This window comes from Eucyclogobius newberryi, unplaced genomic scaffold (assembly GCF_026437365.1).
Source record: "Eucyclogobius newberryi isolate DKJ021-1_F unplaced genomic scaffold, fEucNew1.0.hap1 SCAF_16, whole genome shotgun sequence".
NCBI lineage: Eukaryota > Metazoa > Chordata > Actinopteri > Gobiiformes > Gobiidae > Eucyclogobius > Eucyclogobius newberryi.
The window spans coordinates 15,005,927-15,019,621 of NW_027315790.1; positions in this window are offsets into that span (position 1 = coordinate 15,005,927).

Here is a 13,695-nt window from a genome sequence, read left to right on the forward strand (position 1 = left end):
GTCCACTAGAGGGAGCTCAGCTTCTATGTTCTGGCTACTGCAAATTCTCGTGGGTCTACTCTGCACATGTGGATGAAGTTGGCCAATTCGCAATGCAAAAATCATATTTCATGTTCAAAATAAAGCCATCCAGGTAGAAAAGCACACAAATCAAAAAATAGGCGTACAGTTTTTTCCACTTGCTGCACTCAAGCAATGTTAAATCTACCAAAAGTCACATACAAAACTGTAATACTACACACATTTCATTTATTTGTTTGTAAAAAAATAGACAAATACAAGGTTGTTGAGGTTTTGCCATAAAACATAAGGTTCGTGTCTCAATCCCTGCGCCCATGTCTTTGTACATTCAAATTAACGTTCAATTTTATATTTTTATTTTTATAATACAACTGTTTTATATTACAACTTCACAAAAAACAATAAAAAAAAAAGCCGACATATATGACCTTGTGCCCGCTTATCCCGTACATGCTTCTTCTAACTTGTTTAGCAGACGTGTCGTTCTCCACATTGTCCACATGGGGGGGCTATCTCACCAAGTATCACGCTGCGAGCGGCCTCATGCTCCAGTGCCCACCTGATGGACAGGGAAAGCATTACCTCATCTCGTCCTCTCATTCCTCCAGGTAAAAATAGACAGATTAAGCCCGGGCTTTGATGAGAGAAACCTACAGAGGAGGTGTGGAGGCTCGGAGTGAGGGACGCGAGACGGAGGAGAGAGACTAAATGGATCGTTCTGCTCCAAATCCAATTCCTAATAGCTGGAGGGATGGGTAGGTGGGAGGAGGGAGCCGCAAACAGTCAAAGAAAGAAGAGAGGAGAGTGGGAGAGTGGAGATATCACGTCTAACAATTAAGACCTGCCTTCGGGGCCTAAAGAAGAAGCTTTGTTGAGAACATATAAATTGCTCATTGAGAAGCTCTTCTATGCAGTCTGTCTCAGATATTCTGTGACTCAAAGACAAGTGCCTCGGCCCCAACACCACACAGGGGCCTTCACACTGAGCAGGGGCCCAACTGCCAATGCCAGCATAGGGCAACTTTCTACAGTAAACACCAACTCTGATCCCACTACAGAGCGCACTGTACACACGCTGGGTCCCAGGGGTGACGCCAGCTAAACACTTTAATGTAAGCCCAATAGAAAGGCCTAACAAGAGTGCACTGAGGATGGAGCAGGATAGAGCAGATATAGTCAGAACAGAAGGTCCATGTTATGTGACAAAGTAAAGAAATACAGCTCACACATGATACGTTGATGAGTCTTTCAGTGCTGAGCTGGGATAGAGAAGAGTGAGCAGGTTTAGGATTATCTTCAAGCAAAGTTTCAGACTATATTTTTGATATTTTCCGGTTCTTTTGTGTGTATTTTGAAATGTAGTTTGATCAGTCAAGTGTTTGGCTTGTGTTATCTTGGAATCCATTTATTCCATGTTTAGTCCAAGTTCAATCCAAGTTTCCAGTTTTTGTATTTAACTATCTAGCTAGGTCTAATTTTTTGACATTGTGTTCATGGTAAATTGTAATCTTTTCCAAATTGGCTCCAAAGATTTTATTGTTTGAAACTGACTATATTGAAGTTTGAAGCCTCCATGTTTGACCCAGGTTCTGAATTGTATGAATAATTGAAATTCAATACAGAGCAGTGGGCGGAGATAGGGGGTGGGTGAAATTTCCTGCGCACTAAAGCCTGGACAATACAGGTTTGAACACTGTTATAATGGGGTTTTGTTTCACATTATACATATAATTTAATTCATTTGTCAAAGAACATTTATATAATCATATCGAAACTTTAAGAATCACTGTAGAACAACCTTAATGGTGTCAACCTTAAATAAAACTACAAAGCCAGTTTTTCTCAAAATGAGAGACAGCACTGCCTATAATGCTCAGGTGAGTTCTTACACTTGTGAGTATAATTATTGCCTAAGAGACTTATTCCTCAAACATTGCCGTGAAGGGCTTAATTACATTACACTATTAGCTGAACTTCAACAAGTCAGATTGATTTGAATGTCGGTTAACAAGCTTTAAAACAGGAAGCAGGAGCTCTCTTAAGATGCTGAGACAATTATAGTCTTGTACTTGCTCTGTATAAAAAACACATTCTATTTAAATGAATAGAGTGAGTGCTGAATGTATAACATTTGAACTTTGCATATGTACATTGTAGTCCCATATGTTGAAATGCACAGGTATTTCTGATTATATGCCTGTTATGGAGGCCTCTTCACTTCCTTCAACAGCTGATTTGGTTCTGTTTACTCCGTCTTCAGCGCAGATGTGTTGTGGGGGAGATGAACGACACATCTGAGCAACCACGTCACCTTCTGTTGCCACTAACATTTCATTAGGCCTCTGCATGCATTAAACATAATTATAGAATTCATTGTCAATGCACGACAAGCGGACTTACTCTTGGATTGGTTTATAATGACCAAGTGTAATGATAAAAATTTTTAAGCACACTGTTACTAGCTGCACAACGATGGCAACTTGGAGCAGGCTTAACATGATCTTATGGTTGTAATATAAATAAGTGTGTCCTGTTAAATCTCACTGTTGATAGTTCTATCTCAATCATGGCTGATTCATATGTTGTGACACTTCACCTGCCCTGGCTCCAGTGTTTTTATGGTGTTAAAACTGTGTCCCAACCAAGTAATTCTGTAATAATAATGATTGTGAACTACATATGTCCATGTTTAGCTCAGTTGGTGGAACCATAGTCATCTTATCCCGGCATTGGCATTATCTGTGGCCCCTTTTCCAGTTGTGGGACAGAGAAAGGGTGCATTGTTGACTTGTTGGTTATGAACATAAAACATATTTCTCAAATTAAGCTTGAGACTTTTTTTCCATGGAAATTAATGAAATTCTTGCTAAAGCGGAAATGCCAAAACAAATAGAAGTTTGGGTCAGTGCCAGTCAGAAATAACAGATTTTGGAATGTTACTGCTAGCACTTAGGCAAAACATCACTTTACCTGTCTAAATGTGATTGTGTGTTTAGTGCGGATCATCTGAATAATTGGCTCACCAAATTTATAAGGTAAGCTCACAACTTTTATATCTTTCTGGCAAATTGGTTTATTGTTATCATAAAATACACGCAGAGTAGGAAGCACAAGAGTAACCCAGCTTCTGTCTTGAACATAAGGATGAACGGGGAGAGAACGGTTGCTAACAGTGACTAATCCCACCAAAAACCTATGTTTAGCACAATTAAAAAGGGAACATTTCTCCATCGCTGACATTTCAGTTTGGAAATCTCTAAAAGGCGACTAAACAGTTAAATCCTGTGAAATGTCTTCGGTGCTGAATAATAAATGTCACGTGCACCATGTTGTTTAGCATGTTAGTATGCTAACAGCTGCTTAATTAAACTCAACACAAGGCCCAGCTGGTGCCACCCCCATTATCTGGCACAGTTCAGAAGTCTTAGCCTATAGCTGTGGCCTCGTGGGACTGGAATCCAATCCTTCCAGCTCCAGTGCATTTTTAATGAAAAATGATAAATGGAATTCACCCATAGGAGACCATGAATTGTTGTTTCTGAGACATTTCGCTTCATATACAAAATGTCAACCTTATTAGTTGCACTGCTACTGTAAAGGTCAAAGGTGAATTTATCACTAGGGATCCTAGGAGAGGACGAGTAGAAGTATTGTGTGTAACATGTGGAACTGTATAGAACTGTATAGAAAGACAAACATGATGGATGCCGAAAAGGGAAGCAGAGACATCTTGATTGATGCGTTTCACTATGTCAAATATCAGCAGGACAGTAGAAGGGACTCTACCTGTCTCCCAATGTTTGCACATTTCAGGAAAAGTGGTTCAGCAGACCGCATCAGTAAACTACTTGCTGTAAACAAGTCTATGAAGTAAAACAAATGTATGAAAAGGTCATTTTAGTTATGCTTTGACCAATTCCATTGGTGCAGAGCAAAGCCTGGTATAGGGTATAGCCAAAGTATAGCCAAAAAAGGGTATAGTCTTAAGTAAGATTAAAAAAGTTTGTATACAAGAGTAATTGCGTCCACTTGCAGGTGCACTATGATACTGTATATAATTAGCTTCTCACTACTTACTACTACCACATTTAAGGCCCTTCTTAACCTGTTCTCTTGTTAGAACCAGTCCATTTCTGCAAAGTGTGAGCTCAGACAACACCAGACCAAAGTGAGTCTGGACCAGTCTGAACCAGCCTGAACCAGTCTGGACCCATCCTGAACCAGTCCAAACCCTGTGCAGACCAGTGCCAGTCAAAACCTAGTCAGGACTAGTCAGAACTGGTCAGAACCTTTTCTAACCCAGTTCAGTCCAGCCCAAACCCGGCCGTGAACTCCCAGAAATCAGGACCAGGCTAAATTAAAATATTATATTATTTAAAACATTGGTTAAGGTTCTGTATTTACATTGTGTTAAAGGGTCATAAAGAGGTCCACAAACGCACAAAATGGCCTGCACTGATTGGCCAGAGCTCAGAGAATATGTGCCAGTAAATTTCAGTGTAAAACAACTTCAATCCGCATTTACTGCTCAATTAATCACATTTTGCACAAAAAACTGATCTACAATCAGTACTTTCAGTAGTTTTTTCATGCTTAGATTATACTTTTTCCGACAATGTACAATTTTGATAGAAGTATTTTAATTCATATTTTAATTAAGTACAAGTAGAGCCATCTAACTGCACTTTCAAGTACAAACATTCTTTTTCCACATTTTATATGACCTTGCCAATCCTTCGCTTTTCTCTTCGACCCTTCATTTTCCTGATGAGCTCCGAAACAATAGAAAAAAGACAGATTACGCTTTTGCTTATAGAATCCATTTTCTGCCATAACCTTCTTATCTCACAACACGTACTTCAAAACTAAGTAGCACTAGACCAACAACGAGCAAACACCAATGCATTATCATAAGAGCTTTTTATTTCTGTTTTCCATTACTGTGATTATGTATGACAGATCTCAATGCACCATACTGATGCAACATGCTTTAGAGTAGCTTTAGAGTCTTAGGAAAATGGCCTTTATTGACAAGCAAAGCCCCCTCTCAAGTCTCTATTTGAAAGACATCCAAGTATATATATATATATATATAAAAAAAAATACGGTATTGGAACCCCCATTGTCTGTCCCGAGTGCTACATATTAACAGTACAAGTACACAATGCACCAACACTATGCAGGTACGTATTATCGCAGAGTTGTTCGCTACATGTTGCATGCACTTAATCAAGCTAGGGCCCCGCGACCATAAAAGAGGCGCTGTATAGAGTCCATTAGCCTGCGGGACAAGGAGGGGAGGCCGGCGCTTTTCCGCAGATGGAGAGATGTAAAGACCGCGAGATTGTGGCGGAAAGGTTCAAGGCAAGTACCAAGAAAATAAATCAGATGGCTGGCTTGATGCGATTGTCAGACGCAACAAACACCGTGTAAGGAGGGCCATTTCTGATAGAGGTTTTCAATGAGAGAGGATGAGGGTTGGGCGGACAAGAGGCAAGGCATAGAGAAGACAATTACGGTGATGGCAAGTGTTGCGAGATGGGGCTGGAGAGTACGGCAGTCTGGACACAAAGAGACTGGCGGCTGTGGCGTTGAAGCATATTCCACATGTTGGCTGCGTTCAAAATAAAGCCTTGATGGAGGTCTTTCAGGAGTGAATGGTTGACCCGGAATTAATTATAAGACTTTGTGAATAAAACGTGCATGTTGTATTGGATGAATGAGGTGAGTGATTTATGAATAATTAAATGAGATACTTGTCCACTCATTCTGATTCAAGCTCCCAGGTTACGTTTGATTCAGCTTCAGCATTAGCATTTTCTATTTATACTGTAACTTTTGTGAGGAGAATGATTAAGTTTGTGGATTAGCACTGGTAACTTTGTGGATTTGAATGGTTTATTAGCACTTTTGGCAATATGATGCTAACATACAGAGGGTTTGTGATGAAGGCAAGTTAAGCACCAAAGAATATTTCAAAATAATGTGGTTCATACTGTTGTTTTTTATACTGGTTCATTGTCTGTTCATGTCTTTATTGTTTTTTGGTGTTTTTTTTTGGTGTAGGGTTGTAGCTCCAAGATAAACTTGACCAGGGTTGCAGTCCAGGGGTCTAATATCACCAAGACTTTTCAATGACCTATCATAACACTTTCTCATCGTTATGTATAACTTTTTACACTTTCATTTACAACACAATATATTGCATGTTGTTATTGTCATTTGAAGGCTTTACTTCAACTGCAATATTGTTATACATTTTCTCTGTCATGGACCCCGAGTATGGAAATAAATAAATAATTATGAGGACGATATCTCAGGTTGGGGTTAGGTTAATTTCAATATTCTCCATTTAAGATATTAAACTGATACCTTAAGATGGCTCTGACCTTACCAAGGACACCATGGTCCTTGTTGACATGTCTTAGCTGAATATAGCTGGGGTTATCAGCTATACATCATCAGAGGTTACAGAACTCCAAAATGACCCACATCTGTACCGTTTAACTGTAAATAACTCTATATTTTGTGTACATCGTAAGCCTATTGTCATTTTTATCCTATAGTAGATTTGAATTGTTTTTCTTTAATGCATATATGTTGTTTTATCATTGTTCATTGTTTTATGTTGCACCGAATCACCAAAGCAAATTCCTATGTTTGGGAATGTGGTTCCCAATGTGGCAATGACAATAAACCTTTTCTGATTCTGATCAAGATTCAGATTCTGATTCTGATAGCATGACCAGACTTCAATGGACAAAACTCTACACACAGCACCTGGTATTCTCAGCAGTCTTCCATCCCAGTGCTAACCAAGCCAACCCTGCTTATCCTCTGAGATCCAGTGTCATTTCAGCCATATGCCAGGCATGGTCCTTGCTCCTGTCACTTTGTCCAAGTTGGTCAACAATGCTTTGATACAATGGAGTAAAATATTTAAGTTAATGTTCTATAAGTATCTCATAAAAACTCCCTTTAAGATAGTCCAAGTGTACATAGAAGTATCATGTTATTGGCTAGCAGCAGCTGAGCTGAGCTTTAAAGGTAAGTACTTCTCAAGTGAGACATGCATCAGAGTCAGCGCTGACAGCTCCTTCTTGTTTAGACAATAAACAGGCTTTTGGCCCATAAAAGGCACATCCAATGACATCCCTGCCGCATGTTATTCTGTATCCACTCCAGAGTACAACACAAAATGGGACACATTTGTTTCAGTGGCTGTACTCTGCTCCGTGCACTCTGGAGGTTATTTATCCAGATCCACACTGACATGACAGTCTGTGGATGTGCCGTGTCTGTGGGGCTGAATACAGTAGCAGGTATGTGATGTTCAAAAGCTAATTAGACGCTGGCTCCAGCCCTAATTTATCATTTCCATTTAGCTGCTGGATGCATTTACAGAGCGGCGCGAATGGACAGGTCGTCAGCGCCTGCAGCAGCCTGTCATCGGACCTGCGTGAGGGGCCCATCCTGCCTTCACCAGCCCTCCTTTCACTGCAGCCATAATTACCAGTGTCTGAGTGTAACCAACAGTGGCGGATCTCATTATGCCATGATATGGGTCGCGTCTGCATATACAGGCACACATACACCGCGTATTTACATATGAATGTGTCCTTTTTTGGCACACACAGGCCCCGCTCCCACCCACACACGCACAAACAGCACATTTACATATAAAAGCCTTAATGTGTGACACACGTTACACTGTGCGCACACTGCAGCCTATTCATACAGGCTGCTCACATATGTGCTACTCATAAATTTAGACACTTCCGTCAGAAGGCCCTCGCCAGCCGACAGGGATATGAACCCAATATAGCATCCAGAGATAAGCATGACTCTGGAAGCAGAACTAATATTATTTGCACGGTGTCGAACGTTTATCTGGCGCCGCCTGCAAAGTGATGGTTCGGTGTCACTTTTGTTTAATAATGATGTGCCAATAGTAATATGCCTCCTGGCTGGAAACCTATTACAGTTCAAAAGATTATCCAAATACAATCTAATTTGGAATATTGCATTTTGACAGCCTGTGACTGGAGGAGATGGGTTGGTAATGCGATATTTTCTTTCCTTTTTAAAAATTCCAATTAACATTTTTAATGCTCAACAAACCAATGACGACTGCAAATATGCCGAGGTGTTTGAGAGCCAAATCTCCTGATGGATTTCAGACAAAGGATGGAGAAAATAACTTTTACACAATGCAAACTTTTGATGAGGTGAGAGCCATGCTGGGGCTCATCAGTTGACTTTTAATGGACATTGTGTAGATGAGAAAAGATAATCTGTGTCTGAATAGTGGACAGTGCAAACAGTACATTTTACATGAATTTTCATTTTCAGGGCTGATAGAGATACTCAGACACATATGACACTTAATCTCCCCATTTGCATTTTATATAGTCTAATGTTAATGTAACAAAAACTTTACATAATAGAGCACATAAGGGCACTTCAAGCATACATCAAGTGTCAACACAAAAAAGGCAAAAATGCCGCTTGTTGCCGCAATTGTTTAAGAGGTTTTGTGTCATGTGAGATGGGATTAAAACTGGACTGTACTACTTTTATGATATACTGTTATTCTACTACCACTACTAATCTACTGCACGTCTGATAATACAAATGCATGTGTGATTTCCTAGATTAAGAGTTCTATCCCCTTCAGACCTCCAAAAGTGACGTATGCTTTGATCTATTTTTGCCTTGAGTGATGAATGCACCAAAGTAATGCACCAAAATCCGTTGATGACCTCCATATTGTCCAGAAAGCAGCCACTCGACACTTCACTGGTTCACAATTTGTGGACGGTAGTAATAACAATGTAATTTATTTGACAAAATAATAAGTTAGCTCACAAAGTTCTGTCACTTAAGTATGGTTCCCGTTCATGGCTGTGGAGGATTTCTGCACCTGGTCTGCGTAACACAAGAATCGGAGGCTCACATAACACAACATTATTGTAGTTTTTGCACATGCGAGGCCCATGCCACACCACAGCACTAGATTATATAATACACTGGTTAAATGTGAGCATTCACTGAATTTGTCCAAAAACATTTTAATCCCTTACTTAAACGAGGAGGATTTGGTGGAAGACAACTAACGCCCTGTACCAATATACGCACTCGCACACGTCAAATGCATGTTCACAACAATCCGCTAAAGTGTCCCAATTCTTAGAATGTTTTGATTCGCACGTCACCACGGGAAGTACATTCCCCACAATGCATTTCATTGTATCAGTGCAGTGCTTCTGCCATAGCATCTTAGCAGCGAGAGCTAACAGGAAACAATGTCTTAACAGTTAAACTGATGATATTTTAAACACATTATGTGACTGTCCAGCTAACAACACTGTAAAGAACTGTTCTCATTTGTTTGTGACCATTTCAGCAAATTAAACTAAGCTGTGGCTTTGGGATTAATTCAGCTCGCGGTTTATCAGCACCACTGACACCTGTTTTATGCTGTTTTTTTCTTTACCACACAAAGCTCACAAAGCTCTAAAATGCTGACTGCCCTAGTTCTCCTGTTTGCCTCCCCTGTGCCCTTGTGCACTTACACACTTTGTGCACTTTCAGAAAATGCTCACTTCAGTCTAGTGTGTAGTGTGAGTATTGGGACAGGGCCAAAGAACACCCAGGAAGTGCAAGCGACATTATGAATGCATTTTTATTGACTGACTGACATTGGCACCTGCAGACGATTATGGCCACAAATTGGTTTTGTTTTTTCAGAAAAGACAAAAATAAAGATTATATTACTACACTTTAATGTTCTCATGGACACTCACATTACATTGCATCAGTCACACCTACACTTGAAGGTGCTCTCTGTGCCATTGCTGCTATATATACACTGTATATACAATATCAGGGTGTACTGCAAAGTTCAGAGCATCTGAACTTTGATTCCATCTTGTAATAATATCTTTACCATTGCCGATGCCTTAGGGGCGATCTAAAGTAAGATTTTTCTCGTTTCATATTCATGCCGTTCACACATACACATAATCACATATATCCATCCACATGTCTCGCGTTCCAAAACTTCCTGCTAATACCACACATTTCATAAATACTTAAAAAGGAAAGACCAGTACAGCAGATTAAACCGCTGAAAGGAAAAGCTTATTGGAATGAGCCCATTAAACATGAAATTAAACATCATCTGCCATTGCTATATATCACTTATAGCTAATGTATAATACATTCTCTTGCAGTTTTTGTGATGGATTGCTTTAATACATTTTTGCTGTGCTGAATTTGGAACTAACTTTTCTGTACACTTTTAGGAAACTTTATGACATATGATCTTTTATATCAAACATAGCCAATTTGGATTTGTTACATGCACTATTAGCCTGACTTAAAGGTTTTTTACCCAAAACATCATCACACTGGAAAGGTCTTGATTTTTACTTGATCTACTTAGCAATTCACTGAGAAACTGTGCAATTTGATTCGTCTGTTGAATTTGTCCGTGACAATTATCATGGCATAACCTGAAAAGTGACATCTATTTTAATATGCATGCGGGAAGATAAGAAATCAACATGCCGTTCACTGTAAATTACTTTAATTTCAACATTAACACAGTAAGATAACAGCTTCTGAACAAGTTCTACAGCACTGAACATGAAAATATGTGCCACATAAAAGTTTCAATCAAATGAAACAATTTGTTTTAATCTTTTAGAACATTTTCTAAAGCTGAAGGTGAAAATGTCTAACTTGATGTGGATTTAAAAAAAAACACAAGCTGCAACAGTGTAAACTATGAAGGTTGCAATCAACAGTCTTGAATGTAATTGAAAAGAAACACAAACTAGGTCTTCCATGTGGATTAAGTTAGTTTGAGGTTGAATGACTTGCCAAGGTTAATTTCCGACTGCCTTGGGTCTTTTCTGCGGTTCACTGTATCTAAATGCCCCAGGCTTGAATTAACTATATTTCTAAATGATTGTCTACTGCTGAATGTTAATCTGGAAGTCTTTGGGCACAAAGGAAAACTGCACTGGTGAATTATGTATATTTTTAAATATTAAAAACAGCAACGTACCTCTCGCAATTTAGCCTTGCTACGAGCATTCAAGGTGTCGACTTCAGAAAATGAAATCATCTGTCCAACAACACTATTAAATAAACTATACTTTGATCGCGTTGTATTAATTTCTTCTGAGTTGTATTTTGACTAATTCAAGCTTCCATTGCTCTGTTCTTACTTGAGATTATTTGAGACTCTTATACAAATATTCCATAATGTAATCTGTTCTCAGAGTTGAAAACGCTGTAAATGTTTGCTACGGTAAAATGCTATGAAGAGGTGGGACAATGCTTTACACAGAGTGAGTTTGGTCACCTCGCACATCAATTCTTCAAAAATCTGCTATATTTTTCAGTCCCTGCGACACTTTTCCTCGTAAGCAGGACATGTCCCTGATGGCTAATCCACCTGTCAATCACACCCACCTGAACTTGTTTCCGTAACATATCTCTATTATTATGTGTCATTACAATTTGTTCATAATAAACTGAATGTGAAATAATGATCTACATATTTGATGAAATTTGACTGAAAACAATGTACAATATATGATGCAGTGCACAATACTCCCATCGTTCTGTATCTAGTGCTAGTACCAGAACTATGTATTCAGAATATTTAGTAACTGTTGTCCGGTACAGTTTATTTGATGGTATTCAGAATATAGTTCCTAAAATGCAAGTGATACATTCAATCTCACAATTCAGGTATTCAAACTGCATGGTAATAATGTGTCATGGAATCAAACAATACACCGATGCTATTCCGTAACACATCGAGAACACAATTCAACTTAGAATATGAAACGACACAGAAATATCAGACATTTGTATGGCAATCTTGGGAGAAAACGCCGGGCTGTGTCAGCCAAGCCGTTGTAAGGAGCCTGGCTGACCCTTTTGCGTCTCACCCCGTTTTTTCCCATGCTGGTTGGTTTTATTAGATATTCTGGAATAGGCGGGTCACATTTCTCATTGGTCAGCCTCACATCAAGGCACTTGGTATTTTTCCGTAGAGATCAAGCCTTGGGTAAACATTACCCAAACTCCTCTGGGCTGTCACCCCCCCTCGGGTAAACATCCTTTGGCCCATCTTTACGACCCCTTCACAAAAGCAGTTTGTCACACACCCGTTCTTCTCTTAGACTAATGATGCAGATAAAATATCACTATTATGCAGATAAAATACATCACAGAAATATAATCATATATTCACATTTTATCACATTTCCCTCCTGTTTATCAAAGCATTAGTCACTGTCTCATATGCCAAACACATTACTCATTTCAGTTTTCAACATGTCTTTCATATTGTTGTTAAAATGACACTTTTACACTCAAAAAGGTTAAGCACAGTTCTCAACATTGAACACACTTCTTTTCTCTCAGCCCACAACATTTCTACTGCATTACTGTCCTAAATTTTGAGTCAGATTGGTCAATTTCTGTAATTTGACAGACAGACAATTTATCTTGTCTGTAATTTGTGCGGTGTGATGGGAAATATAGAAGTACAAGCGGAAAGCCCTTAAACCCGCTGCTCTGTGGTCAGTCAGTTCTCGTCAGGGACCTCTCTGGACACCCCAATAGAATCAAATACGTAGTATCAGGTGCTACTGGAACCAGATTGTCCACTAACCTCTCGACCTTGACCCTGCGGGATGGTTCTGGGTGATGCTTATGGTTTTGGCCACAAAAGAGATACATAGGCACAACGTCCTAGTCCCTTTGCCCTCTCAGCACTGTGTCTCCACATCACCATACGTCCTTGCTTGGTTCCTTAAGAGACCTTCTTCCGCTGCTCGCTTCGGTCACACCTATGACACATATGAACTGGTACATTTCCAATCTCAATTCATAATCTCATTAACATTGCATGTAGTTATGTTGTAGCAGATAAAAAATAACACTCTTAGTTAGTGTAAACAACAGTGGCTGTGGTGTAATATGACATTGTGTTTCTTCAGCTACTGTCATGTCAATTGTACATTGTACATTATACATTATACATTATACATTTCATAACCTTTCAAGTTGATCACTTATTTTCTACCCTCTATTTTCCATGTCTGTGTATGTTGATCGATTGTCCCTATTGTCCCGATTGTCCCGATTATCCCGATTGTCCCGTTTATAATACAGGTGTTCAGCACCCATATTATCGTCATCGCTGTGATGATGATAACTCGTTGATTCTTTTCACAGAGTATGGTACTCTGCGCACCGTACTGTAGAATCTGTCTCCCGTCCATTGTAGCAAAGTATCGTACTCTACCGTAGACTCTGGACAAAACTCATACAAACGAAGTCCTGCGTCTGCGATGTTATGGCTCTGCCGCTGTGTTGTCCAGACATTTCTCTCACTTTCCCATGAGAGCACCCATGTTCTCGTCCCTCCAATGGTCGGTGTGAGCACGACACGGTGTGGCTCCGTCCAATTGGCTCCGTCTCTGTAAACACCACATCTCCAACATGATTTCTGCTGCGGTGATAAACAAAGTCTTTTCGACAATTCAATGTATTTCAAACAGTTTTCTTGTTTACAATTTTTTTTTTTAGTAATTATTGATTCGGAATATTTGTTTACACGTACATATCCCCCCTTTTTGAGATATG